This window comes from Aquarana catesbeiana, linkage group LG06, assembly GCF_042186555.1.
Source record: "Aquarana catesbeiana isolate 2022-GZ linkage group LG06, ASM4218655v1, whole genome shotgun sequence".
In the NCBI taxonomy this organism is placed as follows: domain Eukaryota; kingdom Metazoa; phylum Chordata; class Amphibia; order Anura; family Ranidae; genus Aquarana; species Aquarana catesbeiana.
In genome coordinates this window covers 19,361,578-19,367,580 of record NC_133329.1, presented here as the reverse complement: position 1 = coordinate 19,367,580, position 6,003 = coordinate 19,361,578, and positions in this window count along the sequence as shown.

The following is a 6,003-nucleotide window of genomic DNA, read 5'->3' as shown; positions in this document are numbered from 1 at the left end:
CCTTGGAATTGGATATCAGGCAGGTTTATGGCTTCTGGTCTACAGATTTAGATTTTTTATTTTTTTATTATTGTAAATATTTTAAAACTTGCAAAGAAATGTTTGGTGTCCTCCCAAATAATTTGTTTTTTCTCAGATACATTAACCACCTCCGGAACGCCGCACGATTATATACATCCTAAATTTGAAGAGGATGTATATATATATATATATATATATATATATATATATATATATATATATAGCTGCTGCCCTAACCCCATTATCCTCTTCTTCGGCCCGGCGGTCCGGTTTCCAATAATGTTGGTCTCTGTCGCGGATTCGCTGCGAGATCACTTTTATCGGCGGCGGGAGAGGGCCCCCCTCCCACCGCGCTCTGGACCTGTCAGAAGCGGCGGAGGCGATCGGATCCTCTTCCATTGCAGGGCAGAAGCAACGTCAAAACGTCACTTCTGCCCATAGCTCTTAAAGGGCCATTTTTTAAATTTTTTTTTAAATGACAATTTTTTTTTTTTTGCATTTTAGTGTAAATATGAGATCTGATGTCTTTTTGACTCCCCAGATCTCATATTTAAGAGGACCTGTCATGATTTTTTTTCTATTACAAGGGATGTTTACATTCCTTGTAATAGGAATAAAAAGGACATTTAAAAAAAAAAAAAAAAGAAGAACAGTGTAAAAATAAAAAATAAAATAAATAATAAAAAAAAATCTTTTAAACGCGCCCCGTCCTGACGAGCTCACGTGCAGAAGAGAACGCATACGTGAGTAGCGCCCGCATATGAAAACGGTATTCAAACCACACATGTGAGGTATCGCCGCGATCGGTAGAGCGAGAGCATTAATTCTAGCGCCAAAACCTCCTCTGTAACGCAAAACATGCAACCTGTAAAAAATTAACGTCGCCTATGGAAATTTCTAAAGGTTAAAGGTTTGTCACCATTCCACGAGCGGGCGCAATTTTGAAGTGTGACATGTTGGGTATCTATTTACTCGGCGTAAAAATTATATTTCACAATATAAAAAAAAAAAATATTGGGCTAACTTTACTGTTGTCTTATGTTTTAATTCAAAAAAGTGTATTTTTTTTTCCAAAAAAAGTGCGCTTGTAAGACCGTTGCGCAAATACGATGTGACAGAAAGTATTGCATTGACCGCCATTTTATTCTCTAGGGTGTTAGAAAAAAAATGTATAATGTTTGGGGGTTTTAAGTAATTTTCTAGCAAAAAAAAACCTGTTTTTAACTTGTAAACAACAAATCTCAAAAAGAGGCTCGTCCTTAAAGTGGTTGTAAACCTTTAGACCCCTTTCACACTGGGGCGGTTTGTAGACGTTATTGCGCTAAAAATACCGCCTGCAAACCGCCCCTAAACAGCCTCCGCTGTTTGTTCAGTGTGAAAGCCCGAGGGCTTTCACACTGAAGCGGTGCGCTGACAGGATGGTGAAAAAAGTCCTGAAAACCACTTTTTTGGAGCGGGGAAGGAGCGGTGTATTCATCGCTCCTTCCCCGCTCCTGCCCATTGAAATCAATGGGTCAGTGCGGCTATACCGCGGCAATACCGCGGCTATAGCCACGCTGTGCGAGGGATTTTAACCCTTTTTCGGCCGCCAGCGGGGGGTAAAACCGCACCGCTAGCGGCCGAATACCGCTGCAAGAACGACGGTACAGCAGCGCTAAAAATAGCGCTGTTGTACCGCCGACGCCCCCACCGCCCCAGTGTGAAAGGGGCCTTACAGACCACTTTGACCTACAGGTAAGTCTAGATTAAGGCTTACCTGTAGGTCCAAGAAATATCTCCTAAACCTACACGGTTTAGGAGATATTTGCAAAAAGACAGGCACCGCTGTCTATGGCACATGCGGCGTAGATAGCGGCGCGCAGGCGCACTGAGCATGCCGCTGCTAACGGCGATATGCCGTTAGTGGCGGCTCCTGCGCGCCAATCACAGCGCCGGAGCCATGATACCCGCAAAGAAGATGGACGCTCCGTAGCAGAGGGGACAGCGTTGACATCGCAGGCTCCTGTGTCAGGTAAGTGACACATAATGGGCTACTAAGCGATGCGATGCGATGCATAGTAGCCCATTATTCTTTACCTTTGCAGGGAAACAAAGAGGAAATAAACCCACCAGGGTTTACTTCCTCTTTAAGTGGTTAATTTTAGTACTGTAGGCTTTATATTAACCCTCCTTGAAACCCTAACACATTCTGTAATCCTAACATTAACCCTTCCTGTAATACCATCACTTACAATAAAAATACAATTAGAAAATAAAAACCATTAACCATAATTATCCACTTGCTGCCAAATCACGTACATGGTTGACTTTGAGCGGTTGTACCAGGGTTTTATGTAATTAAGGTGCGGCGCTTATAAATGATAGTCCATAAAACTCAGTTCAGGAACAGATATTCAATTATGATTCAATCTGTGGTAAGCAGGAGGTAAGTGTATGATAGAGGAAACCATCACCGGCGCCCAACAACACAGCCGATTACCCTGTTTAGTGGACCCTCATCACAAAGGCCACATCAGCATACATGAGGTGTAGTATAGAGGAAGCCCATCAACCTTCATATACTTTAATGACAGCAGACTGGATTATGGATACAGCAAACACAGGTGTAATTCTCCTTCTTCAAAATACACTCCAGCAATAGTCACCCCATAAATGTCATCCCATGTGAACAGAAGGAGATGAACCTCATTGCGCAGTATGTAAAAACAGCATTTATGTTGTAAAAATTAATGGAAATACACTCATACCTTGGACAAACAAAAAATGAGCTTTGTGTGTATGTATACAGCCGTCCCCACCAGAAAGATGGCAGCATGCACTAGCATCTCGTCGCCGACTCCTCCCTCATCTGGGAGGAGTCGGCGACAAAACTCTATTTTGTACTGAACTATTTTGTACTGAGAATTTTTAGCACAGCAGATTTCATTTAATTTACTGGGGTTAGAGCTGCAGCTGTCAGCCATAGACCTTGTATCATTTTCTTCAGAAGTCAATCCTTTACAAAGCAAAAGCAGTCTAATTAGCCGCTGGATTGCTTTTACAGGCGGTGGAAGAGCCCTCCCGCTGCCCTCTGGTACCTCTCCAGGCTTACAATAGTGTTGGGAGACCAGATTATCTCCGATCACCTCTCTGGTCTAGAACAGGGGTATCCAAACTTTTTTAATTTTCAGCTTTCAGCTCTGTCGCACTTTGAATGACAATTGCGCGGTCATGCTACACTGTACTCAAATGGAATTTTTATCATTTTTTTCACACAAATTGAGCTTTCTTTTGGTGGTATTTAATCACCACTTGGGTTTTTATTTTTTGCTAAACAAACAAAAAAAAGACAGAAATTTTTGAAAAAAAAAAAAAACATGTTTCATAGTTTGTTATAAAATTTTGCAAACGGGAAATTTTCTCCTTCATTGATATTTGCTGATCAGGCTGCACTGATGGGCACTGATGGGCTGTACTGATGGGGACAGATAAGGCGACACTGATAGGCACTGATGAGACGGAACTGATGGGCACTGATGGTCCCTGATGGGTGGCACTGATAGATGTCACTGATGGGCACTGCTGGGCACTGGTAGGTGGCACTGATGGGCACTGGTAGGTGGTATTGATAGGCAGCACTGGTGATGGTGCACTGATTAGTGATTTATAGGTGGCACTGTGGGCACTGATAGGTGACACTGTGGGCACTGATAGGTGATACTGTGGGCACTGGTAGGTGGTGCTGGTGGGCACTGGTAGGTGGCACTGGTGGGCACAGAAGCCTCTGCAGAGGCTCTCGATGATCGGGACTGATGTCGCTCTCCCAGCCGCCGGTGATCGACTTTTTTTTTTTCTCCTCACACTACCAGAGGAGAAAAAATAACCGATTACCAGCTCTGTTTACATCACATGATCAGCTGTCATTGGCTGACAGCTGATCACGTGGTAAGGGATCAGGATCAAACCCTTACTCCGATCTGCGATCAGCCGAGTCTCATAGACACTAGGATGAGCTTCGAGTTCGAGTTGAACTCATGTTCGACTCGAACATTGGCTGTTCGCAAGTTCACTGAACAGCGAACAATTTGGGGTGTTCGCGGCAAATTCGAATGCCGCGGAACACCCTTTAAAAGTCTATGGGAGAAATCAAAAGTGCTAATTTTAAAGGCTAATATGCAAGTTATTGTCATAAAAAGTGTTTGGGGACCTGGGTCCTGCCCCAGGGGACATGGATCAATGCAAAAAAAAGTTTTAAAAACGGCCGTTTTTTCAGGAGCAGTGATTTTAATAATGCTTAAAGTCAAACAATAAAAGTGTAATATCCCTTTAAATTTCGTACCTGGGGGGTGTCTATAGTGTGCCTGTAAAGGGGCGCATGTTTCCTGTGTTTAGAACAGTCTGACAGCAAAATGACATTTTGAAGGAAAAAACTCATTTAAAACTACTCGCGGCTATTGCATTGCCGACAATACACATAGAAGTTCATTGATAAAAACGGCATGGGAATTCCCCAAAGGGGAACCCCGAACCAAAATTAAAAAAAAAAAATGACGTGGGAGTCCCCCTAAATTCCATACCAGGCCCTTCAGGTCTGGTATGGATATTAAGGGGAACCCCGGCCAAAATTTAAAAAAAAAAATGACGTGGGGTTCCCCCTAAATTCCATACCAGACCCTTCAGGTCTGGTATGGATTTTAAGGGGAACCCCGCGCCAAAAAAAAACAAAAAAACGGCGTGGGGTCCCCCCAAAAATCCATACCAGACCCTTATCCGAGCACGCAACCTGGCAGGCCGCAGGAAAAGAGGGGGGGACAAGAGTGCGGCCCCCCCTCCCTCCTGAACCGTACCAGGCCACATGCCCTCAACATTGGGAGGGTGCTTTGGGGTAGCCCCCCAAAACATCTTGTCCCCATGTTGATGAGGACAAGGGCCTCATCCCCACAACCCTGGCCGGTGGTTGTGGGGGTCTGCGGGCGGAGGGCTTATCGGAATCTGGAAGCCCCCTTTAACAAGGTGACCCCCAGATCCCGGCCCCCCCCCTGTGTGAAATGGTAAGGGGGTACATAAGTACCCCTACCATTTCACGAAAAAAGTGTCAAAAATGTTAAAAATGACAAGAGACAGTTTTTGACAATTCCTTTATTTCAATGCTTCTTCTTTCTTCTATCTTCCTTCATCTTCTGGCTCTTCTGGTTCTTCCTCCGGCGTTCTCGTCCAGCATCTCCTCTGCGGCGTCTTCTATCTTCTTCTCCTCGGGCCGCTCCGCACCCATGGCATGGGGGGGAGGCTCCCGCTCTTCTCTTCTTCTTTTCTTCTCTTCTTCTCTTCTTCTTTTCTTCTTTTCTTCTCCGGGCCGCTCCGCAATCCATGCTGGCATGGAGGGAGGCTCCCGCTGTGTGACGGCGCTCCTCGTCTGACAGTTCTTAAATAATGGGGGGGCGGGGCCACCCGGTGACCCCGCCCCCCTCTGACGCACGGTGACTTGACGGGACTTCCCTGTGACGTCACAGGGAATGCCACAGGGAAGTCCCGTCAAGTCACCGTGCGTCAGAGGGGGGCGGGGTCACCGGGTGGCCCCGCCCCCCCGTTATTTAAGAACTGTCAGACGAGGAGCGCCGTCACACAGCGGGAGCCTCCCTCCATGCCAGCATGGATTGCGGAGCGGCCCGGAGAAGAAAATGAAGAAGAAGAGAAGAAGAGAAGAAGAGAAGAAAAGAAGAAGAGAAGAAAAGAAGAAGAGAAGAGCGGGAGCCTCCCCCCCATGCCATGGGTGCGGAGCGGCCCGAGGAGAAGAAGACAGAAGACGCCGCGGAGGAGATGCTGGACGAGAACGCCGGAGGAAGAACCAGAAGAGCCAGAAGAACCAGAAGAACCAGAAGATGAAGGAAGATAGAAGAAAGAAGAAGCATTTAAATAAAGGAATTGTCAAAAACTGTCTCTTGTCATTTTTAACATTTTTGACACTTTCTTCGTGAAATGGTAGGGGTACTTATGTACCCCCTT